The 26479-nt window shown below is 40.1% G+C and overlaps 1 protein-coding gene across 2 annotated transcripts in view; it reads left to right on the top strand.

Annotated features, from left to right (window-relative positions):
• C5H4orf19 (chromosome 5 C4orf19 homolog) overlaps positions 1–26479 on the top strand; it is a 40020-nt gene that overhangs the window by 4988 nt on the left and 8553 nt on the right. Inside the window, exons 2-4 of one of the 2 annotated variants that reach the window (XM_063157441.1) lie at positions 14393–14442; positions 16747–16833; positions 19451–19505. The gene's annotated coding sequence lies outside the window, so the exon portion shown is untranslated. The remainder of the gene's footprint in view (positions 1–14392; positions 14443–16746; positions 16834–19450; positions 19506–26479) is intronic. The other variant, XM_063157442.1, reaches the window with a different exon arrangement.

Genomic DNA, 26479 nt, shown 5'->3' with positions numbered 1-26479 from the left:
TGTTTTTATATTCCCTTTCCCCATGTGAATTTAGCAGATGTTGCATGGCTGGGGATCAGCCCTGAATTCTGTTGTCAGAGTATGTGCATGTCTCCACTGAGCATTAGCAGTGAGTAGGCAATATCTGCACAGAAAAGATGATGCAGATTCAGCTGCCAGGCACCATTTCAGGGGCAAATGTAGATAAAGAGATAAACACCAAGAATACCATAAGATTTCATTTTCAATGTAAATGAATTAAAAACTACAGCCATCAGCCCTGAATGGAAGGCTACCAGGGGCCTGAGGAGCTACCACCATATGCCATGGCCAATTTTTGCAATTTTTGTCTTTTTAACATCTCTTTTTAAGTTATAATCACTCGGGAGAGTTTTCCATTGCTTTGGATGAATGCACACAGATTGCTAAAAGGCTAGTTTGTATTTACTAATATACTTTAAAAACTAATGCTCAGTGCAATTGTCACAATAATTACCTTCTATAAAACACTTTCATTCAATTTTGTTTATATAGAGTAAAAACATAGGGATTTGCTAGGGTTCAGATGATAAAAAAGCCTCAAAGACAGTTTAAGAAAACAGAGGAAAGCCAAGGGCAAAAAGCTAGATGGCAGGGAAAGGTCAGCTTGCTGTTTTCACAGCCAATTACCAGCACCTGGTATCCATCAAACTCCAGCCTCAGCTTGCCTTCATTTCCCTGCCATCCTTCCACAATAAAGCTTTACAGGGGCACCACAGAAATCAGTGTGGCTGGTCTTTCCTCCTGGAGAGTGAAACTATTTGTCTCAGAGCACATAGCTACCCAGATTTTCCATGTGGGGGAAAGCCAGGTTGGAGAAGCAAGGAGGGAAATCAGCCCCCACCTCCGGGTAGGAGGCAGAATTTGAACCCAGTCTCCCAAATGCCCTGACAGCCAAATCTGCCTCTAGAGACTAACACTCTTTAAAAATCCAACCCAGTGACTTTTTTGTCACAAGGCAATACGTCAGATTGACCAATAAATAAAGTTCCAACACAAGCAGCAGATATTTGCTTTATGACAGTGTGACCTGAGACACACCATTTACAGTCCCTGGAGCAAGGAGTTCTGCTGGAAATGTCAGCCTGGTGTACAGCATCATGAACAACTTCACAGACAAAACATACTCCAGCAAATTAGACCTGATTGAGCAATCTTCATTGATAATTTTGGTGAATATAGCCCATTCTTTGCCACAGGATTAAAGGAAGAAAAAATTACTAAGCTGTCTTGTTGCCAGACAAACTAAGTCTTTTAAGGCAATGAATCCTTTCCTATAGTTTTCAAGTATTGTTTTACTGAGAGACTAAAAAAGGTTGCAAATGCAATCAAGATCAGCAATTCAATAATATTTCAGAAATGCAGCTGTATTTCACTGCTATCTCACCATTATCACATTTTAGCAACATTCAGACCTTTTTCATGCAGTGGTCAATACTTTGGATCTGCCTTGTTCTGAGAAATAGTTATTGCAATTATAATGTAAGAGCTCTTTGCTCTTGTTCATGAAATTGTTGTGTGTAATCATTCCCTTAGCCACCCATCATCACTCAATGTCTGTGAAGGAAATTGGTTTAAAATAACCAAATGGAAAAGTTCACCTGCACTCTAAAGAGCTCTAGATTAAATTGTCTCTATGCTTTACACTTTAATCTGAGCGATGTATTTAAAAGCAAAGAAAAGTTCATTGAATCAAAAGGAAAGAGAAAACGTCATAAAAGGCCTTTATTAAAATATTGTATCAGAGTCATTGCTTGAAAATTTCTGAGTGTGAGTTATAATTGTTTTGAGTATTTTTCTGTTTTAAAAGGTTTGTTATCCATTGTCACAGTCTTCTGTAACTATGCTTTTCTACTTCTCTGACCAATCCTTATGTCAAATGTTCAGGAACAACAAGGTTAAAAAAAAGCATCCTGGTATTTTTCCCACACTTGTTATGTAAAAGCAGCCTTGTGTAGGAGAGCATCTTGAGCAGTGAATCTGGGGGAAAAGACACACCCTATTCCACCATCACCACACCCCCCCAAAAAAAAAGCTGAAAGAAAAATAAATGCATAAGGTGTTTTAATGTCTTTCAGACTGTCTGATCTGAGAGAAGACACAGATAAAATCTGATAAGGAAGCTGAATTACATAGCTTATACTGTTTTAGAAGGATTCCTAATTTTAGCGCACATACTTGATTCTTCACAAGCAGCCCCAGAGGTGTCTAGGTCGAAGCAGTTCTAGATTACAGGCTGCAAGATTGTCTCAGAAATAGCAAGCCAGGCACCCCAGCCTCACCACTCACTGAAATGCCTGATCACAAACAATTGCTGCCCCTAACATGCCAGGCATTTATGTGAACTCTGGACCACCAATACCTGACATAATCAACAATATTATTATTTTGCTCACAGAATAAACTAAATTTGCTCCCACAACATGTAAAATTCTTCTTATGAGGAAAGCATATTCTCCAGGTGTCACAATGCAAGCCATATGACTTATCTGGATTTCATGTTATGACCCAACTAAAAAGCAACAAGAATAAGGAATAATTAAGAAAATGATAAAATTATTTTTATCACTCAGTGAGGTTTGTTTTTTGAAATGAGCAAAATAATTTTTTTATTTTAAACCTGACTCTTCTGCACCAAGTATATTGTTCTCCAGGTTTTACTTTCATTTCTCAAAATCCATTATTCTGTGTATGCCTTAGCCCACACATCGTGCCTGTGCATAGCTGATTCTCAGACCGGCTAGGATCGATGAATTTGGGCAGGTGGCCAAGCTGTTAATTCATCATCTTCTGCTTCAGTCTTGCCAGGAAAACACAGGTTTTGTCTGAACAATGAATTTATAGCATGTGCTTTGTGGGTCATACCTACTCCTTTGTGTAGGACTCACTTTGGGCTAGCAGTGACAAACCAAGGGTGTAACTCTGCAAACTCAAGCTATTTATAGACAGGTTCCAGTCCCTTTTCCTTCTGTTTCCATTCCAATTTGAAAATCCAGTTATAACTTGAACTCTTACAGCCACAGAAAATGCAATTTTTTCCATCTATCATCTATTCCAATATAAATTTTCTTTGAAATAGAGAAAGCAACATTGACTCTTTTCGCTGTGGGTTCTATTTGCCCTCCAAGAAGTTAAATGCTCATATTTCCCCCCAAATCTGCTGATTCTTCACCCTGTTAAGCTACTACATATGTTAAAATTGCCTCTGTCATGCAACTATGATGTTTGTAAACCACTGATTCTTCTTATTTTTTGAAATTCTTTTTTATTCTCTATATCATTCTAGCTTGATGTAAAAAAGAGAAATGTGCAAAAAAATGCTTTACAAGGCCAGTACTTGAGATGCACCCCAGGAGCATGGCTTATTGCCAACCTGTGCTTTGCACTGCTGTAACAGCTGCATTAAATGAGTGTTTGTTAGCATAAACTTAACCTGACTGAATTTCTCTGAAGTGCATTTAGGACAAAAAATCCAGCAGTGGTATGCTCTGTGCTGCAGGGCTTGTATCATTCAGTATCATGCCATGAAGGAGCCTGGATTTGTATGTTCTGCTCTTGACGTGAAATAAAGTTAATAACAGACTGAGATTTCTTTGTTCAGTACAACAGACCTTTTTCTGGCCTGTACAATTCTAGTTTATCTCACATTCCTGCAGCCTGCAATATTGCTCTGAGCACAGAACTCGCTGTGCAGTGCTAGCTCGGGTGAGCAGCTCACCCAGAGACTGGCACAGACTCTCTAACCCAAGGACTGAGTCCACTGAGAGCTTCCTGTTTTCTAGATTTGATCTTCTGTTTCCCAACCCTGTACAAGTATACTGCCACCCTGCAGGATTTGTTCTTTATTCAGGTTGGTTTGGTTTTCCTCATCTCCATGGCATTCCCAGTAAGGAGCATAATATTCAAAGATAGATTTAAAAAAGCATTTTGTGCTCCATACAGAGTTTCCTAGTAAGGCTCTGGAAAAGAAAGTTTCTTGCAAAAGAAGCTACATGAGTAAATATACTACTGCCCAGGAAAAGTCATGCTCCTTCTCCCAAACAAAATGGAAAGGTTAACTCCATCAAGGCCTGCAGATTCTGGAGTCCTTCATCCCCAAAACATCCTCTTCACACAGCTTTTGCAGCTCCTTTGACAGAAGGAAAATTAAGTTTAAATTGGCAAAGACCCTATGCATTTATGCCAGGAAAATCCCACACAATTTGAAATTAATCAATAGCACAGAAACCCCCTCCCACCCACCACATGGAGCCCAGTCTCCAAAAATCTGCAGCCTCTCTCTAGGCTGGTATTTGAAATAAGCATGTTTGCAGAACTAGCTTCACCCTCCTCCCATGCCACCTTCCCACACAGAGACACCTTTGATACTTTCCTCCCAAGGGAAAAATAACACACCTATGCGGAAAACAAAGGCTAGAAATGCCTGATTTGAGAAAATCTTACTGAACCAATTCACTTTTCTCCCACTGAGAAACAACGTATTTTTAGTCCAGCAAAACACAACACAAAAATGATTTAGCCTTCATGCCAATAAACCTTTTTGAAAGACCTGGTAAGAAAGGCTTGCCTGAAGCAGAGCCTGAGCTCTACCCTACTTTTTCCAGGCCCTTCCTTTGCTTTCCAGGAGGCCTGAAGGGCTCCTTACGGAGGAAAGACAGCAATTGATTGCCACAAAGCTTTCCATGGATGGCCTTTTGAAGCATCAGGGTGAGACACCTGCAAGACTCCGAGGTGTTTGTTACTCCCAGGGTACCATTACCCAGCTCCCACTCCGATTTGAGGTTTTGCCCCTCCCTTCAAGCAGGGTTTCCCCTGGCAAGGAGGCTCCGGGTGCCTTGGCTCTGAGCTGCCATCAGGGCTTTGCAGCAGTTCCTTGTTTGTGCCACAGCAGCATCTACAAGCACCACAGGGGATAAAGGCCTCACTGCTCTGGCTGTCCCAGACACACCTCATAATACTCACCATATTTAAACCATTTTTAATTTATAGATTACCAGACTGTTCCAGATTGGATCCAGCCTTCCAGCACATCCTTGCTTTAGGGAGAGTAAGGAGGCACAACCCAATCCCATCTTGCTTATTGTTAAAGAATACATTATCCCTGAGAAATAAATGCTCTGGGTTTTAATCCCTTTGGGTTTGGGAGGCACATAATTGCAGGTACCTGAAATCCCATATGATGGGTGTCATCAGGAGGTTATTGCACAGCCTGTGGTGACCACTGCCTCACGTGGCTTTGGCAGCAGTGGGTTCCAGTGTCTGCACTGGGCATGAGGTGGCTCAGAGCTCACCCAGAGCAGCAGGGACTCTCCAAAGTCAAAGAAACACCAGCTTTGTGAGCTTTAGGTTGCTTTGAATAATGTAGCTGGCAAACTGCCTTGCTCAGATGGAATGGATCTGCCAGTGGCATGCTGCTGTCAAGCCCAGTACCAGGATTAAAGACAACTAAACAGATTTTGCTAGGCAGTGTCTCATGCATAAAAAAACCAGATATCCCATAGAGCTAGGCAGGGAATTGTGAATTGTTCTGCCATGGAATGGCACTGGAGTGCAGCTGGAGCTGAACCAGAGCCCTCCTGCAGTGCACACACATCCAGAACAGCACAGAGCACAGGCAGGGCCAGCAGGAAGCACAAACAGATTGTTGGGAGTCAGTCAGGCCTGTTCATCACAGAGCTGTCCTCCCCAATCATTGCTCCACCCAAAACACACTGCTGATTGTCCTCATATTAATGTTTGCCACTTGTTTCCTTCTTCTTAGGCTTTGTCTATGGAATCATCATTTCTCAATTTTCCACACTTCTTTCACATTTCAAAAATTTTCTACTATCTTAAAAGGTAATAAATGAAAAACAAAAACCCAAACCCAAACAACAGATCTTTCAATATGGCTTGAACTAGCCAATCTTTGTTCCTTTGGCACAGCATCACATGCAGAGTGTTCCTTTCTAGAGGTAGCAATTTTGAAGGGTTTTCTCTCTCTTCTCCCAGTTCAGGCTTTAGCAGTGCTGGTGTTTTAACACCATGTCACAAGTACAGGTATTGCAGATAAAACCACAGGCTTGTTTTGCAAACTCTCGTGTTGGTTTTTGTATAACAAACACCACCTGAATAAGGAGCTGACTAACAAACACAACCTTCGTTACAGGAAGAAAGGAGGAAATCAGCAGAGAGCTGTCTCACCTCTGGGGAAAACCTCTCCTCTCTGTTGCCAGGGGCCACTTCAGTGCTGCACCCAGGGCCAGGGGTCACCCTCACTCCAGCTGTCTCAGGGCAATGCAATGCTTTCTGCAGGGGCCAAGGCCTCTGACCACAGCCTCTCACCCTAAGAACTCGGGTTAAACTCTAGCCACAGCAGACTGCTGTTGTTTTCAGCGCTTTTGTTCATTCTGAAGCTTCAAATTCACTTTTTCCTATTGAATACATGCAGCACAAGGGATAGGTGAGAAGAGGGCCAACTCTTGGCAGCAGTTCAGCATCACAGAAATTTAATTGTGACAGGAAACTTCACAGCAAGTCACTCATAAGTCACTTTTGCAAGAACATTTTGCCACAGAGAAAATAAAAGCATACAGCTTGATACAATTAAAGGATTTCAGGAGGTAATATGCCAGATAGAACAGTGTGAAAAGGCCTTCTTTCCTGTAAAGGACAAAAATATCTTATTCCTTCAGACCCCTTCCTCACCTCAGCACAGTGAGATGTATAGACTGAAACTTGATCCAATAGCAGAAGGGTTAGGAGAGCACTGACTACATTTTTATGCAGGTTTGTCTGTCCATCCTAGCTGAAATGAATTCTGATGTCTTTTTGACATGAACAAGGCAGGATTTGATAGAATCTAGCAGCTATCTGGGTCTCCAATAGTAACTCACCCACTTGCCTGTCTCTTCATCATCTCATCTTTCCAGCACTGTGATCCAAACTGGGACAGCAGCCCAGTTCTTTGGATATCAGACTGGGAAGGAGCAAAAAAACTAAGCTCTGATATTTTTTCCAGGGGCCCAAGGACCTCAAGGCTCTCTCAAATAGGTAAAGACCATCACAAGGATCATGCTATAAAGGGGAAATGGTCTTTTCACAAATAATTTTAAAAAGAAACCACAAGAAAATTACATTTTCTCAACCAGAACAAAGCTACATCTTTGTGGCTTTTGTAAATCAGACTTACCTTTCCCTACTCATCCTTATTAATACATGCCATTTGAAAAAAATCTGTAATAAATAGGAATGCCTCTAGATGTCAAAATCTGGAAAGTACAGAGAATCACCACAAGAAAAGACTTAGAATGCTGCAAGGGACAGCACACACCCCTACAGGCTCCAGTCCCTGGTCCACACAAGCATCCCTGTCAGTAGAACCTGAGAAAGAGTTTAAACAGCTGAGAGGAAAAAAAGTTCTTACTGGAGGTATTATTTATTCTTAGTTCCCATAAATCACTTAGGCCCTCAGTTAAATGTGATTTGTAAAAGAAATGCACTCTATCAGTATTTCCTTTGGATGTATACTTGAACTCCAGGATTTTAACTGATTTTAACATCAAAGAATAGGTTTTGTCAAAGCTGAGGGATCATCCATTGACAGAATGAAATCACATGACTGAAGGACTGATATCAGTCATCTGTGACTGCATTGCAGAAAAAGGAAGCCTTTGCTAGACTTAGATATCCTCAGCAATGTCAAAATTTTGATAAAGCTCATTCAAGATGTGATACATCCTGAAAAAATTCAAAATTTTACGGTTTTGGATGTAAAATCAAAAGAAATATTGAGTAATAATAAAAACTTTTCATTGTGCTGTCTGCTTAAAATTCCTGGACTACATACAAGTCGCACCAGTTAGTCAGTTAAAACTACAACAGAGAAATAAATACCTGAATTTCAAACCTTCTTTACATATGAAGTGAACAAAGACTGCAGGCAGGGAGGATGTCTCTCAGCATTTAAAGGTATCCCTTTGGTTTCAGTCCCGCATATGCATATTGCAGGCAAATCCCAACACCTGCCAAGAAAGGCAGTCTCACAGCAGCACAGAGCAGGGGTCTCCTGGCACTGCAAATGTGACAACCCAGCCTGCATTAAATGCCACAGCAGCATTGCTTCAGCTGCAAAACCATTGCCAAAGCACCTTGTGGAAATATCAATGAGTACTACTCACAGCTCTAAGAAAAAGGGTGGTGCTGGACTAGCATAGTTAAACTGAAGCAATTCTGTATAAATAATGATGTGCTGATTTAAATCTGGATTACTTATTAGTTTCTTTTGCTTCACAGCAGCGCCGTGTCTGTGGCCAAATTAGGCTTCAGGCTTAAACAGTTGCTTGGATTGTCAGTCTCACAGGATTAGTGATTTTAGATTAGGGAATGGGTTGCAAGAAAAAGTAATTTCATGCTTTGAAAAGAACTTTTATTTATTTCAAAGGCTTGGAACCTAGAACCATCACGCCATAATCTTATTCAAATGTTGATGTCGTCAATGCATTTTAAATCAGCATTTAATTAGGTTAAAGAAAGAAAACAGAAGCTGCTGAAGAAAGCCCAGTAAGAATTTCTGTTTCTAGATTAAGCTGCTTTAAATGCATAACCAATTCTGCTAACTGTGGGATGTGATGCACACGACTGAGTTCATAGGTGTTTAGTGAGAGTTTGTGCCACTCAGTGTATCCCTGTGAGCAGCCAGCACAAAGAGAATTATATAAATATAGAAGAGTGGGCCTATAATCTCTACTTTTAATTTAAAAACTACATTTGCCCTGGACAGCAACAATGCTTACTTTCCTTATAAAAACTTTCATCTGCCCAAATCCAAAAAGTCCTTTTTAAGTTTTTTAGCTAAAATGAGCATACAGACTAGGCAACCTTTAGGGAACATTTCCTGTGTTTAAACTCTGTCAATTAACAGTGCTGTGCCCAAATCTCTTCCAAGCCATAACATGATTTGAAGAAAACTAAATTTTATCAGTGTGGAAACCTGTAGCAGAAAGACAAGAAATAGAAATTAGGTCAGTCTAATTGAATTGCAGTAGCTTGTCTGAAAAACACCTTTGCTACCCAGTTTGAAAAGGCATTAGAAACCACATAAGGGAACTGTTTTCATTTTGAAAATCTTCTTCATTACTGCCTGCTTTGCTGAAATGACTTTCAAAATCATCATCTTTGCTACTCCTGCTTTACTTAGAGGACTCACTGCTGATGCCTCCCCCTGAGCTTTAACTTGTCTGGAGGATGAAAAGAATGCCAACATTAAAGCTAGAACTTTCAAATGGCTGAGGAGAATCTAGCTTTGGCAGGATTTTATGTGCGTTTTAGGCCCTTATGTGAACACTGAATTTTAACCAAAAACTCCTATGTTTCTCACCCAGAGGAGTTGCCCCACCACAGTCTGGTCTCTGCACACACAGACAGCAGCAGGAGAAAAGGGTAGAGCTATTGCCTGTTTTGGCAGTGGGGTTTTCTGGCCTTTGGGTACAGATTTACACCTCCCATACATGAGTTGGGGAACTTCAGGAAAGGCAGTAAGCACTGAGTAAGCCTCATATTAACCATATTAACACTTCACCTCACTGGCACCTGCTCCACTCCTGGCTCTCCAGGACCAAGTGCTCCTGCTGCTCTGATGAGGACACCAGAAAGTTGTCAGCCAAACTCCCCTGTACTGCAAACTCCACCCCATAGACAGGCGTGTTCACATTGTGGGTGCAAGAATTTCATAACAAATCATAAACCAAATATATGTGTCATTTTTAACAAGGGTTGATTACACAAATTACTGATGTAAGATGAGCTACCTAAATGTACGTCAGCTGTAGAATAAGGGCCCATCTATTTGTTCCACTCTTCATCAGTGGAACAGTATCAGTATCATAATTCTGAAGCAAGACAAAATCTGGTTCCACCCTCCCAAGACCAACTCATTCACAAAAGGAGGATGCACTCTACCAAAAGCAGGAGGAAGAAGCAGAAGCAACTGCAGACACACAATCTTTCTAGAGGAATGTACATTATTAAAAGTTAAATTTGGTAGTGAAGGACTTTCCACACTCTAACTACAGGGAGTAGGATTATACACACACACAGAGATATATAGATAGATATATATAGAGATATATATATATATATGCATATAACAAACTGATGAGGAGTACTTGCTCCCAACTCAGTGTTTCCTAGCACTAAGGATTCAAAATGTCATCTGAAGCACCTCTGTTTCACCTTGGCCAATTCTTAAAACGTGTCAGTATAATATTCACACAATTACAAATTATAATGAACAAGTCCCACTCTGAAATCTGAGCCCTAAAGGCTACATGTGTTATCCAAATATATAACCAAATGCTAAGCACATTGGGATACTTTGAACAACAAATTTAAGTAATTATGATTATTCCTAATGCTGGAACAGAAGTGTCATGTGCAACTAATTATAGCTCAGAACACTTTTCTACTACATCTCCTGGAAAAGAAATACCATTTTTCAATGTCACCCAATTTTCATAGCCTTAAGCAAAAGACTTCAGCTAAATTTCTTACCTATGTTAGCACAATCTTTACTATTAAGCAATTTGTGTAAGTTAGTTTTTGACTGACTCTAATCTTCTGACTGACAGAATTATAGACAAAATGTGTTTCCTCAAGGGATTTTTCTACTTACAGAATCAGTCTGCAAACTTCTCACTGTGTGAATTATAGCCCATGATTTAATGTCAACCATTTCCACATCCTCAAAAACAAAGGAGACCCTATTTCTAGAGGTGGCTCCCCATGGCTCTTTGCCAACAAAAGTGCTTTTGACAGTGAATGACACTCTTCAGAAACCTTACTGATTTTTGTAGCTAAATTAGACCTTGCTTTGTCACCACTGCCTGAAAACAGTGAGAAGTGGGGACATGCCTGGGTGTTCCTGTTTACAGAAACAAACCCTAAGAAAGATACCTTCAACCCAGATAAAAGCTGGCAAGACTAGCTAATCATAAGGATATATTTGCATCAGGTAGTATGTGCCACATCAGACAGTCTTAATGAAAAAGGCAGAGGAAAGAGGCACAAACAACACACACATCTCCCCTTCCCCTCCACCAGTAAATACCTGATTTGTGGTAAGAACACAGACAACACAAGCTCCTCAGTAAGGCAAGCAAAGAGAAGATTCACAGCAGGTCTGCAGAGAGGGCCTGCAGGGAGCAGAGCATCAGGGAAATTTGAGGTCAGGCTTACAACACAGCCTTGCCTGTGCCTAGCTCTAGGTCACCTCTTACTGCTTGCTGACACCACAGCACTGCAGGCAGGCACTGATCCTCAGTGGTTTCCCCTCCAGCACAAAGGCTGGAAACAATCCTTTCCCCCAGGGCACCCTCACGAAGCTCCTGGCAGGGGGAGACACAGGTGAGATTGGCCCAGCTGGATACAGCATGGTGCTAATGCTGCCAGGGCTCTGGGTTCAATCCCTCTATGGGCCATTCACCTCAAAACTGGACTCAATGAACCTTGTGACCCCTTTCAACTCAGAATATTCCTTGATTCTGTGAACAGCTAAACTCAGGATATGATTGTGGATAAGGCCTTGCCTTTAATTTGTCAGAGGCTTCAGCAATCAGGTAATAGAACAACAGAGATCACTCACGTACGAGTGATTCACAGTTCAGCTTCACCAAGTTTAAGGACCAAAGAAGTTTCTTCCCCTTGAAAGAAGGCCACTGCCACAGAGAAGACACAGCAGAACACACAGCAATAATGGCTAAAGAGCAGTAAATTACAGTTTGTATTAATACATGCTGCAAATCTAGGTAAAAAGGAGTAGAAGAAATGCAGCCTCTTCTACATTCCCTATACTGAAAAGGGCCTTATCCAGTAATGCAGGTGGGATGATGATTTACTTTTCCAATCACCCCTACATAAGACCTCAGGGCGTGCAACATGGCCTTTTCACAAAGTTGTATTTGATGAAATCAGGATGGTGAATTCTTTTATGCTATAAAATGCTGTCAGATATAGCTGTAGTAATAACTTCAAAAAATATCAGTCTTCAACTGACCATGTTATACACAGAAGAGAAAGGTAAAATAGTTGATGAAAAATTAGATGAAAAAATGTTCTCTTATAACAAACACAAAGAGTAGTTGCTCAGTGCCTGGCATTCTTTGTGAATATTTCCTGGAATTTCTGGTGTCAGTGTCAGGTCAGTGCAGCTATAGGTGTGTTTCAATATTTAAATGTAGAAAAAAGCATTTTTTAATTTAAATTGTTGTTGGATAGTTTTGGCACAAATTTTTAAAAAACAAGGATCGTGGATCTTGCCAGGATATGAGCATCATAGGGAAAGGAAGAGAGATTTGAGGATTTTGCCAGATTGAAATGTTCAGGGTCTTGCACTCCTAACACTTACTCCAAATCTTAACCTCCATGTAAATACTCATAAATGCATTCACCACAAGTCTGGCAATGTTATGAATTTTAGAGGCCCCAGATAGATCCTTTCCTAGAAGACTCTCTAAGCAGCAACAAAAACAAGAAAATAGCAAGAACTGATACTTTTAGTACAACATCACATGGTTCCAGCAATCATAGGAGGGTGAATGCCATTCTGCACATATACACAGGGCACAGGGCATACAAAACAACATTCAGCCTTTTTTTTCAGTATATTCAAGCTTATTTTCCAGTATTTGAATAAAGAATCACTATTTTCTAAGTTACTCGGGTATTATCACCACATCTACACATCCACACTAACCAAAAGTCCTAATCATATAGAGGAGCTCAAATAATGTTCTATTTTACTCCCTCTTATTTAAAAAGGCCACATTTCTTAGTACACATTTTCCAGGTCCTCTAGATATCTAGACAATGAAATCCTACACGTTGCAGACTAAAAGGAAAATGTTTGCATCTTCTTACGTAACATCATAAATAAGGGGGAATATTCAGCCAGGTCAAAAAGGGCACTAGCACAGGAGCAAAGAACATTCCTCCTCCAGCATAAATTGCCATCTATAAATTTCTTACCAAAGGAAAGAGTACAATGAGTTTCCATAGAAAAAAACTTAACACTGTCCAGCATCACAGCAGTGAACATGACAAAATCAATTTTAACTTTTAACAAGTTAAATGTTCTAGGAGAATGCAAGTCTTCAGACACAAGAGATTTAAAGCCATGATTGATGTGATGTAAATGTTATGTAATCCCAGTTCCCCATAATACCAGGGGTGTTTGCACAATCCCTTCTGAGGTACCTGGTGCTGACTACAGCACTGAACTGGGGTCTGATCCAGCGTCACAGTTTCTGAGTCTCTTTGCACTTAACAAGGTAGAACTAAAAATATAATAAAAGTCAAATAATGCAGAGACATTCCTGGTGATCCATTGTAGAGACAGTTTTTTAAAGAAAGAGATTATCCTTTTTTTTTTTTTTAACCAGGGTCGCAGAATAAATCTACTTGGTACTTTTTTCATACTATAATTGAATTGCCAACCATGGAAAACAGACAAACTCACTCTTTCTGCTTTCCCCTGGAGTTTTCAGCAGCAGCCGTTACTAATGCCTTTGTTAGGCAGAAGTTGGCTGGAACCACGAAAACAGGAGCTGACCTGCTGCTTCTCTGATCTGGGTGTCACAGAACAAGGATTTGTTGCAGTCATTGCTTTGCCACCTGCCTGAGGCATTCAACTGTATCTAGCACAATGATGCTGGAAAGCATTCAGGAGTAAATACACAATAACATTTGTATGTTTACAGCATCTGTGAAAGGTGTGGGTAGGGTGAATTCTCTGCTGTGTGTTTCCAGAGCAAGTCAAACCCATTAATTAAATTCATGCTCTTGTCCTGCTTCAAAAGTAAAAACAGAGATGATTTATGGGCACTGACAGCTGCAGGAACTGGTTTTGCTCACTCCCTCTCATTAATTAATTTTGAAGCATCTGGATAGGTCAATTTCTTAGATTCTAAACATACAAAAGGCTGTGCACATCCTCAGTTTCTGCAAAGAAAGAAAAATACCTGTTCCCTGCAGAGAGCTGTCTGTCATGGTTTCTCAGTGCTGGCTGAATAATGCCTACTGAAACTGTGTAACTCAACATCCCTGTGCCTGCCCAGGCAACTTGTAGGATAAAGCTGTAAGAGGTCCCAGTCACAAAAAACATTTCTTATCCAGTAATTATTTTACTTGTCCTAACAACAAAAACTCTAAAATGAGAAAGTAGCACCTGTAGAACAGTGTAATCTACAGTAACAAACATTTTTCTCTAACAACAGACCCAGGTAAATTGCCACAAACACTCCCTTCTAGAGGGAATATCAATGTCTGTATATTGCACATAATGATATATGCAAATATAAAAATAGAGCAATACACCAACATGTTTATTTCTTCTTTCTAGGTTCTTTAAACAGGAGGCAGATTGCTAGCATTTGGGGCTGAAAGGTGGAGGTAAACAATCAGAAGACATTTAACATACAAGCTAGGAACAGGAAATTGTTACAGAAGTGGAAAATTTTGGGTACTGAACTTTCACCCTCAGCTCTTGCAAGATTTTTTCTAATAAAGAGCTATACAAACATAGACAGATTATATTGACATTGCATTACCTGCCCAGTAGAGCCATATGCTGCTTCTGCAGACATGGCCAAAAAGATCAAAGCTTCCCATTCATTAATGAGCTAAACCTGGGTGTTGCATGTTTCATATCATGCTGTAGACCTATATTGACAGAGTGAAGGGCTGGGCAGAGCTCTGGATCTGTCTTTCAATCAATTATTTTATGATTCTGTACAACACTTTGTAAAGCATAAAGCAAATTTATCTTGTTGTGATTCATAGCCCAGACAGCAGAAAGCCTGCCAGGAACAAGGATACTGCCATCTAAAGCAGCTCATGATCCCTAGTCACCAGGAAGAAATAAAAAGTTTCCAGCATGGTCTATAAAAGTGGTGGAGCAAACAGAACATAAAACTCTCTGCCAGTGACCCAAAGGGGCCTCACTAACAGATGACTGTGACTGAGAATCTCTATCTAGGCATGAAAGGGCACATGGTACTGGGTTACAGAATCAATGGACAGCACCATCTCAAGGTGCCTTAGCTAATAGAAAGATAGTAATTCTCCAGAAAACTCTTGTACAACTGGCAAGACCACAGAGCTCTTTCAACTAGCCTATTTTCAGCTGTGAATCAAGATCTCTCCTTTTGTCAGCTGGTTTTTACCACTCAGGAAACAACCTGTGCCTTCTGAGTTACTGATGAGGTGCTTCACAAATCAAGGAGATCTGTCAGATTTCAAAGAATTGTTAAACAGTGTTCATTAAATGTTAGCTGGTGCATGGCATCTTACCTGCTTACATTCTTCATGTTGTTGGTGACAAGTTTGATATTTACAAGGAGCAATGTGATGACAGAATTCAAGAGCTGACATACTGATATATTTAAAAAAAATAAATTCAAGAGAGCTTGACAGAATAAATAACCTCAACATGATTATAATTCATATGTACTTTTTGTAAAGAAAATTGAGTATTCACGTCTCTTGCTCCTCAATTCCTTCAGGAAACCAAGACCCAAGACAACCCTAGTTACCTACATTTCCTTCTTCTCATCCCCATAGAATCTAAGAGAGAATTGTGCAGTTTGATAGTTGGAAGATTATTTTTTCACTCCAAGAATTCATGGAAACAATTCAGGATTTTCAAATTCTGCTTTGATTTCACAAAACTGCTCCTTTTCCTAAACTTAGAACAGAATCTTAAAGGCTTTGAATCCATTCCTAGCAAGGTTAATCAGTTTAACCATCAAAACGCAGTGAAAGCACATTAATACAAACCATATGCAAACAATCCTAGTGAAACACATGGGCTCAATCACAAAGAACGCATGGAAATCAGGTTTGTTCCACTGAAAATTAAATTGCAATGAAGAATTGAACTCACCAAAAAGAACTCGCAAAAAAAGTTATTGAACAACAGACATTGTAGCAGAGAAAACATTTGAATGGTACAAAAAGCATAAGGGCCAAGGTTGATAGAGAAGGGAAGGAAACTGTGAGGGAAATGCAAACCTCAGGGCATTAGAATTAAATGGGAAATCAAAGCCACTATTGATAGCTAAGCATTTGATGAAACTCTAGAGGACAGCATAGAATTCTAACACTTTTTATTGACAAAGGAAAACACCTAGTGTCTACAACCAAGTTATCTTGGTTGGAAGACCAAGTTATGATTTCCAGAAAGAAAGAGTTAAGCCTTGTATTGTTTGAGTAAACTATGTGAGTTCTCTTTGATCCTTAGGGTGAGGGAGACCTTTCTTACCAAAAGCACTGATCAACTTCACACACTGAACAGAGAGAGGCTCTGTGTTGTGCTTGAGAGCTTTGAGGCGGGAGCTCCTGATGGAGCACGACCACAGGTGGATGAGAGTGACAAATGTCTGCTCAGAGAATGCAGCACCCCATGCACCTTCCCAGTGGAGGACAAACACAACTTTTAAAACCAAAAGCCTAGAAAGGGATTCTAGTGCAGCACAAGAAGGTGCTCAAATAACTGTGTCAAAAAGGTTAATTTTGTTCAGCGTGAAACACACACAGGATCTGAAGCATATCTATGGTCTATGTCAAAGCAGGTTTAGATAATTTTATTTTCATTTTGGTCTTATGTCTTTGAGATAGCATGTTTTCAGCAGCTAAATGAAATGGAAAACACCAATATGAGCTTCTGAGAGCCTAAAGATTTTGTTTAAATTCCAGATTATTTTGGAATGTGAAAGCTACTTGCTGCTTGGATCCATGACAACCATGTAGACACTCTTCACTCTAACAATCTTCACCAGCATGGTAAGTCATACTCCAAAGACTGAGTCTCAGTGGTGATTGTTAAATGCAATAAACTGCAGTGACTAGGTGTATAAGGCTTCATGCTTCTGGCTCAAAGAGAGTAATATAAAAGCTATTAAACAACATAAGCAAGAAGGATAAGGCAGCATACCTTGATTTACGAACACTGTTTTACACACCAGACAAGTATTAAGTTTCCCAGAATATCTCAGAAAGGATGTTGCTAAGCAAAGATGATGATAAAAAGAGTACTTAATTAAGATGTCTGAATGCAATTTATAGGGCTAACAGCCATGCTCCAAACTATTACCAGCAAGCAAAAAAGGAAAAAGGTCCAAATACAGTGAAAAAAAAAAGCTACTTCAAACTCAAGTTTAAGAGCAAATATAGAATGTTTTGTCTACTTTTGGATCAAAAGCCAATTACACAGGGCATCAGACAGAAGTTGACAGACAAACCAGTTGTCATTGGACATGATATAAGGAGTGTGCTGACAACTAACCAACAGCTGTGACACCCAGCAGCTCTCCTTTTTGGCATTTTCATTTTACATTTCTACTGAATTATAGGAATTTCCTAGAGGACTCAAAATAAACAAACAAAACCCAATAGTAAATTAAAGGAAAACCCTGTAGCTGACCTACTACTTCAGAATTTGTTAAATAGACAAAAGGAATTTACATACAGCAGTTAAGAATGCACTTGAAAGTTTAGTTAAACAAGGTACCTGCATCCTTTCATAACTAGACGGTGGATTTTATTTTTCATTTCTTTTCACTGTATGTGTAAATGTTTAGGCCATGGCTTACACAAAACAAATAAGGACATCAGGACCAAATTACACTGCAAGATTGTTAGAGATCTGAACAAAAATTAAAAGGAGGAATCTTGTAACTAATAATGATACCTATATTTAAAAATAAAATAGAACGCAAAAAGGACATAAAATGACCGCAGTAAAAGGTTGCATAAAAACAGGAACACACCATGACTCATTCTTCATAAGCTTTATTATTCACTTCACATAAAGTACTGATCACACCTTTAACAGATGCACAAAAACATTCAGCCCTTTGCAAGAGTATAGTAAGATTGAACAGGGCTATAAATCTTCAAAGTGCAGTACAAACATTAAGCTCTGAGGAGGATATGAAATGGTGACATACAGGACAGCTTAAGTGACTTGCTCTAAGGGCAACAGAGCAGCGCAGTGAACCGAGGCTGAATGAATCCCAGGTTCTCCCTAGCAACGAGCCACATCAGATACCCAGGCCACTTAAATTTGCATTTAGGTTTCAATCATATTTCAGGCTTTTAATAGAAAGTCCTCTAAATGTCACCCGTGGGTCAGACACCATGCAATGTTGTTTTCCTGTATTTGCAGGCAAACAGCAGCCATGAAACTACATATATACAGCCAGGGGTGCTTTCAAACCTGGAAGCTAGATAGTGACATTTTATAAGAAGTTGTCAGAGTTTACCCATAAATTATGAAAACTATAACTGCAAAGAATATGTATGCAATGAGAGTATAGCAAAGAGAGCAGCAGCAGCAATGAGCTTGTTGATTGTACTGTCCTTGTTGCCTTGTACTTTCCTCCTCAGCCCCACTGCCTATGGGTGCTGAATCCTGGACCAAACTACCCTGGCTTAGATCCTAGGAGTGCTCTGCTGAAAGGGATCTCAAGGACAACATAAACTTCACTCTTACAAGAAAAACCTTGCAGGTTTCAAGAATGGTGCAAGCAAAACTCTGTGTGGATTTGTTGTTTGTAATGTAAGCTACACTGAGATTTTTCTAGTTATCACTCATGCAGAGATGCTGAGAATGAAAGAAAGCACATGGCCCTATTTCTAAAACCCACAGCAAAATACATTGCCCATTCCACAGAAATGAACTTGACTTGGTGATTCATGGTCATCATAGGCTTGCATGCATGCACAAGTCCTCATGGGCTCACATTTCTCTCACTACAAGAAATACTGAAAATATTTGTATTTTTAAAGGAGGAAAAGCATCTGCATTGCAGTATTGTTGTACTCTAAATCTACAATTATCCCATTAATTTATCTTTTTAGAAATTCTTAATACAAAACACTTTGCTGCGGTTTCCATCTAGCTGGAGCATGTCTGAAAGAACAACAGCTTTACCAATATCTAGAATATTATTGCAATGCCAGAGACATCTAAGTTTCAACGTTTGTGAAAATCTGAAGGGTGAAATTCTGACAAGCACACATGAAGTTTTAATGGATACTACAAAGATCCTGGCACCCAGAAAGAAAAAAAGAAAACACATAGGAAAGAAAGTCCCATAATACTGCATATTTGAAAGTTTTCTAATTTTACTGCTGTTGTTGAAACACTTCACATGAGTCCTAATCCACTGTAGCAAAGCTTATGCTCACTTTAAGCAGGTTAGCATTCCAGTTCAGCTCAAGGGGATGAGCATACTACTCAAGTGATTTATTTGATCACTGTCTAAATTTAAAATTCACAATGGTACCAAGAGGAGGTTGTTCTATTTCCACATTGTTTGCATTAGACAGTTAATGCCTCCTTCTTACATATGTGTGCATGTGAAGAAACCACTTGCAAAGTGTTTTTCTCTTGTAGAACCAAGACATTTAAAACAAATCTATGAAGCAGTCGATGGAGTGCAATTGGAAAGGTAGGATTATTTTTTTTTCTCCTTGTGTATGTTTAAAAATTACTGGCCATTCACTATTGTAACTTCAGCATTCCACAACATAAACCATCTCTCCCTAGAGTACTCCACAGTATTTTCTAATGACAACACTCAGCTGCCACAAGCACTAGTGACAGGACTGTTTCTTTCCAACCCGTAAGTTTCCTGATGTAGCAAATAAAAGCTTGCCAATTTCCACTCTGAAGTCTAGAAAAAGACACTGTACAGAAGAAACACAGGAATAAAACATTGAATCAATCTAAGACAGTAAACATAGGTGAAAAACGGCAAGAAAAAAATGCGAAAATGCAGGCAAATCGTGTGGAAATAACAAGAATGGGAGGCAAACAGAGGAAAGAGGGGGATTTGGGAAAAGAGAACCAATTGGAGAACATAAGGATTAATTTTGTTTGAGAGGGAGAGCACACTGACTTCTAACAGTTTCCCTATTAAAAGCTGCAGGTTATGCCATCAAATGGTCAAACACAAAAGCACAACTTCCTGACAATGTTAAGGAATCTACTTGGTCAATGTGTTGGATTTTGGGGGGGTTTTGTTTGGGGGTTTTTTGGTGCTGGTTTCTTTTTTATGGGGGCAAGGGTGCAGTTTTTGCTGGGTTGGGTTGTTTTCCTTTTGTTTTTATAAAAGAGAATCATTGACTTATTCTAACTGCTTATGGCTTTATCCAATTTTCTTGTTATTAAGAGAGGCTGATGTTCTGAGCACAACAATACCACCACGATACTTGCCACTAGCAATATTTCATATGATATAAACAAATCAGAAGCATCTGAAATATTCAGGACAAGATGATTTTTGGGCACACTAAGCTACAGCTGAATACCAGTGCTGAGATCACATATCCTGCCTGGCCTAAATCCTGCCCAAACACATATACACAGCCCACTCCAATCCTGTATTTGAAGCAATCTCCATGGACATCCAAGTCTATTTTCAGAATATTGCTCCCTGAAGTAAAAATGTATGGCATACTTAAAGTATAAAGGCCTGCTAAACTCCAGCAGTGTCTCTTCATACCCTCTTACAAAGAATCAATGGGGAAAAACCAATCAAACAAAGAAGCACTGAGCCTTTTCATCGAACTGGTGTGCAACCAAGAGTTTTCAGTAAGACAGAATGACAGGATTACAGGAGTTAACCTGCTTAGACTTCATTGCTGATTTCCTAAGTTTTATTTTCTTATTTTAACTTAAAATAATTTCACAGTGTCTAAAACATATGAGATCTCCACCTCTTCTCTCCTTTTCCATCTTACTCTGTTCACCAAGGTCACCTAAAGATTCAAAGTCTTCCAACAGCATATTTTAAAGGTTCTTTTATCTTTGGCCCCAAATTTTGGAAGAAGGTCAATAAATTATTTTTGCACAGAACTCACAGGCAAGTACAAGAGGCAACAGCTTCCAGCAGATGGGCCAACAAAGAGCTTGATTTTGGAGTGTACAGAGTGCTGCCATGCTGCTAATGAGTGGCACTGTCTGGCAATGTACAGGGCACGACCATGCAATCACAGAATAAGCTGAGTAAGAAGGGCCCCACAGGGATCAGCAAGTCCAGCTCCTGGCCCTGCACAGCACCATCCCCAAGAGTCACACCGTGTGCCTGAGAGCATTGTCCAAATGCTTCTGGAACACTCAGACTTGCTGTTGTGACCTCTTCCCTGGGGAGCCCATTCCAGGGCCCAAACTGCCTCTGGGTGAAGAAACTTGCCCTAATATCCAACCTAAACCTCCCCTGAAACAACTTCAGACCATTCCCTCTGGTCCTGACACTGGTCACCACAGAGGAAAGATCAGTGCCTGCTCCTCCTCTTCCCCTCACGAGGAAGCTGTAGACTGCAATAAGGTCTCCCCTCAGTCTCCTCCAGGCTGAACAAAACAAATGACCTCAGAATATACTTAGGAAGCATTCTGACTTGTCAATTTTTTCTCACATACTAAATCCTACAGCAGCAATGCTGTAGCTTTCATGCTCACTGTCTGACATTGTCAGTTTTTCTAATGTCCCAAGTAGGATTTCTCATTGATAACAGCATCCATAAAACTGCATGGAATTATTCCAGGAGGCTAAAAAAAAAGCCTTTATACATATATGTGCAGTTGAGAAACAATCTGCGTCTAGAAAGTACTTCTATATTTAAGCAAGCTTAAAGCAACTGATTCTGTAAATGCAAAGTGACTTCCAGGCCAGAAGACAGCACCCACATCAAGTCCCAGTCAAAACCACAGAGGAGGCAGTGACTGCTTTACCCAGTATTCAAAGAGTTAGAGAATTCCCTCATAAATTAGGATCCCCACCTCAGTTTGACCCTCAGTCTCTAAGACACATTCACAGCTTTCAGAATCATGTCTTTGATGGCTCTCAAGCAGGCTGCTCAAGCCTGACATCGGGAAGAGAGCAAAGTATGAGCAAGGGAACTTTGTGAATTGTAGACCCATGACAGCACCATCTCCAGACCCAATTCTAGAGCTGGTTTTATATTATATATTTTTAAAAGACATTGGATACAACCAAGGATTTCCAGGTGAAAGGCTGGAACCCAAGAATCCACCCTCCAAAGTGAGCAGTTGTACAGAATCACATAGAGACATTTTAACCTCTCAAGAGAAATGACATTTCAGACACAGTCTCTCTGTTCCATAAAAATTGGCTACAACTAATTTGAGGCTCCACTTGTGTTGCCAAACACAGACCCCCACTCAGACCTAGCCTAACACAATTACTGACCCAAATAAAGCTCCTCTGCTGATTGTTTCTCTCACATGCACATGAACATCTTCTTCCCATTTTTGCCTTGTCACACTTTCAGACCATGAAAGCCTTGGGAAGGAGCACATTTCTATGTTTGCCTCTATACAATATGGGACTAAACAGGACTCAGGGTTTTAGGCCCCACTATTAAACAAGCTATTATATTTTATGGGATTGATAATTTTAAAAGACAGGAAACAAACTTCATTAATTTAAACACTAGACTATGTAAGTTTGGAAAAACCAAATGTAGAAAACAAGCTTAGCTGAAGAGGAAATGCGTGGGTTTATGCCACCAACTATATTTGGTTTTCCTTTATGTAAACTGGCTAATGATTGTGAGAGCTGTATCCTTTTCCCCACTTTTCCTTTTACTCCTTAAACATAAAACAATCATTTTGTATGGTAAATAACGTGGGTAGGGAAATGTTCCGTGACCTAGTGCTGTGAATGATGAGGAACTAGTCCGAGAGAATGTATTTCCTTTTAAGCATCTTATAAATATTTTAAATCAATTGCAAAGAGCATAACAGGAAAAAAATTACATGTTCAGATCACCTCCAAGTTGTAGCCCTTGTGTCCTCTAGGACACTCTGCTACAGCAAAAACACCCCACAAAAAGGTCCACCTTCCATGTGAGCTGGCCTTACTCTCTCAACTGTTTATAAAACAGTCAACAGCTACCAAAGATAGGTATGTGAATGAAATAATACAAGAATGTCTTTTTAAAAACAAAGCAACTAACTAACTAAAAACAGAACAAAACCAACAACAAAAATAGCACAAACCCCAAAACTGTCAAGGTAGAAATAAGAATCTAGTATGAGAATAAAACATGGCACTTCGTGTGCTGACTAACACAGTCAGGAAGCCACCAGGAGTAAGTGGAAGATCTGGCTGACCTTACTGGTTTGAAAAGAAGGACATTTTGAGGAGGAGCCTAGCAGGATTTAACATAGCTATGTATATTATTATCAGCTTACACAATGACCAACAGTTACAAATCAAAATAGAACACCCTTTGTAAAACTGATAGCATCTACTTTTCATTACCTTCCCCTTCAGCAAACACACTCACAAACAACAAGTGCAGGTGTGCTCGAGCAGTACTGGTAACACCCCAGCTTCCCTGCCCTGAGACCTGCCCACTGCTGCCTCTTGGTGCAAAACAGCTGCAAGGAAAAGCAAGAACGTGAAGGGGCAATGTGGGAGCAGAAAACCTGCCAGCATCTGATATAAACACAGCTAGATGCCTGCAGGTATGGGAAGAGAGCAGCTGTAAAGAAATGGAGCATTTCTAACGCTGCATTTGCATCAATGCAGGTGCTCCCCATTGCAGCTGAAGGATTCACACAGGCACAGAACAATTAGCAGGTACTGCCATTGTACTGTACAACTGGACTGGTATGGCTTCGGGGCAGTACAACTACACATATGTAAGACAATTAGCATGTATTTTTCTATTATAAGCAGAGCTGACTAAATGTGACCTTTTCTCTGCATTTGTTGAGAAAACAAATGTAGCCAGACACTTCCACTGCTCTGACCATCCTGACTGCCAAAGCAGCTTCTCATCAGATCACAGCCAGCCATCAGCTGGCAGGATGCTCTTCCCTGTGCTGAGCAATGTCACAGCATGCACCCACAATCAGGGGGCATCACTGACCCCTGCACAGTAGTCACACACACCCCTCAGCTAGGAGACTGTACTCTAGTTTGGATGCTGTTATGAACAATCCAAAGATATAATACACAGTTTATTCTATTAGAGTACTATTTCATGTACATGACAATTAGAGGTGACTGCTACTGTGCTCCTGGAGCTGCAGATTTTTGTCAGCTATTACTATTGCAAATTTCCTGGAAAAACACTTAATGCTTGCATATCTTTTCAGATGACACAACACAAATAAAGGTTAAAATCATGAGAGCATAGTGATTATTTGGTGAGTAGGCCATACTTTGGTGATTAGTTATGCCATATTGATGGTTCATCTGGCAAATATAATTTGTTATTTGGGTATTTGATATTCATAGAACCACAGAAAGGCTTGGTTTAAAAGGGACTTTAAGGACTATGTAGTACCAATCCCCCTGCCATGGGCAGGGATGCCACCCACTAGACCAGGTTGCTCAGGACTCCATCCAACCTGGCCTTGAACACTTTGGGGAATGGGGCATCCACAGCTTCTCTGGGCAACCTGTCCCAGTGCCTCACCACCCTCTGGGGAAAGAATTTCTTCCCAACAACTCATCTAAATTTCTCCTTTTTCACTGTAAAGCCATTCTGCCTTGTCTCACTACTATCTACCTGTATTTAAAGTTGTTCTCCTTCACTTTTATAAGCCCCCTTTGAGTACTGGAAGGCCACAACAAGGTCTCCCCAGAGCCTTTTCTTTTCCAGGCTGAACAACTCCAGCTTTTGTAGCGTGTCTTCAGAGGAGAGATCCTCCAACCCTCTGAACTTTTAAATCACTTTCTTTCTAATCTCCCAAAAAGAGTGTGATTCTGCTAGTTAGAAACAATTCTGCTTAAGTGTCACTTAGTTTGCTTTGCCTCTCGCTATGACTGCTCACATACCTTTGTCATTTAAGGATTCAGTTATTCTGCTATGTATCACCTTGATGAAACAAAATCCTTTTGTGACATCAGACCTACTTCCTCACTAATGAAAAAACTACTCTATGTCAGAATACAAAGCATCCAAATTTATGAGGCTGTAACTGTGAGATTTCTTTAATTTTCCAGATAACAAGCAACACGTGCTTCTGATCAATGAGACCCTCCAGACTGTGATAACTGGACTGATTAAAACCACTTTTCTTCTTTGAAAAAACTACAAGTCTAAATCCGTTTCATGGCTTTACTATGAAGAAGCCTGAATTATACCACTAAATAACACACATAAAACAAACATCATCTTTCATGTCTTGCATAGCACACACAGAACACATCAAATTCTTCCCTCACTGAAATAAATAACCATTGTCTGTACACAGCATCTGTGGGTAGTATCACCCAGAAGTTTGACACTTTAGTCATGGAAATGCAAAATATCAGGCCACCTTGTACAATGAACAGTCCATAGGCTTAATTCAGCCTGGTCAGGGAGAAAGGGGGAAAAAATCACTTTAAAAAATACATTATCACTCTTAACAACTGATGACAGTATATGGATTATTTGCATTCAAACAATGATCATTTTTATCTATAAAAAACAGGGGGTTCAATTTGAAAAGGAACAAGCCTAGGGTGGCAATGGGAGCCAAACATCCCAAACTGACAGCCATAAGTCACCACTGAAGTTAGGCTGTGGCTCAGGAAGTTTTATACAAGTTTTTGAGGAGTCTCCATGTGCCAGCTTCTCCTGTCCTCACTGTTAGCTGCACTAGAAATACATGCAAGCTGTTCAGTAGGCAAATAATATTCTCAGTGGAGAGTAAAAGTGGCTGACAGACCTGTGCAGCTCCTCAGCTCTGTAAAATAAAGAAAAATAGGACAATCAACAGTAACCTTGGCAATAACCTTGTGCTGGCTGGATAGCATGAGGCTCTTTCTGTCACACACTCACACACCTTATTCCCAAATATAGAGCCTGCCTCCCTGAAAAGAGGAGAGCAAGCTGCACCAGAAAAAGCCCTTGCTCAGTTTTCTTTCCTTGCAGAGCAGCACAGATAGGAAGGACTGCAGGGTGACTCAAAGTCAGTCCACAGGCCATTCTCTGCCAGCAGGATGGCACAGCCAGGTGTCTCTCTAGGGCTGGACTGCAAGATGGCTGAAGCACAGGAACAACACCTCAGCGCTGCATTTTGAGAAAGGGTGAACAAAAAGAATGAAGTCAATTCAGCTAGCAAAAAACAGACTAAAATAGCCTTAAAATAAAATGAGGTGGGATCTACTTCCTATAAGGGGCCATATTACAGTTCCTCAGTTTAGTTCATTTATTTTAAATTATATATGTCAATTGAGTTATTCCCTGAAGTACTTTTAAAATAAATTTCCAGATTAGGATTCAGTCCAGAAAAATGAAATTAGATTTTGGTCCAGCTCTACATATTGGTCTCAGTGAAGATTTGAGCACAGACTGTGCTCTCCACAGACCATGGTATAATAATAGAACAGTTTGGGTTGGAAGAGGTCACCTAGCTCATCACCTCTGCAATGAGCAGGGACATCTTCAAGTAGAT

This window comes from Melospiza melodia, chromosome 5, assembly GCF_035770615.1.
Source record: "Melospiza melodia melodia isolate bMelMel2 chromosome 5, bMelMel2.pri, whole genome shotgun sequence".
Lineage (NCBI taxonomy): Eukaryota > Metazoa > Chordata > Aves > Passeriformes > Passerellidae > Melospiza > Melospiza melodia.
Note: the sequence above shows the minus strand (reverse complement) of the source record. Positions and strands in the feature narration are given on the sequence as shown.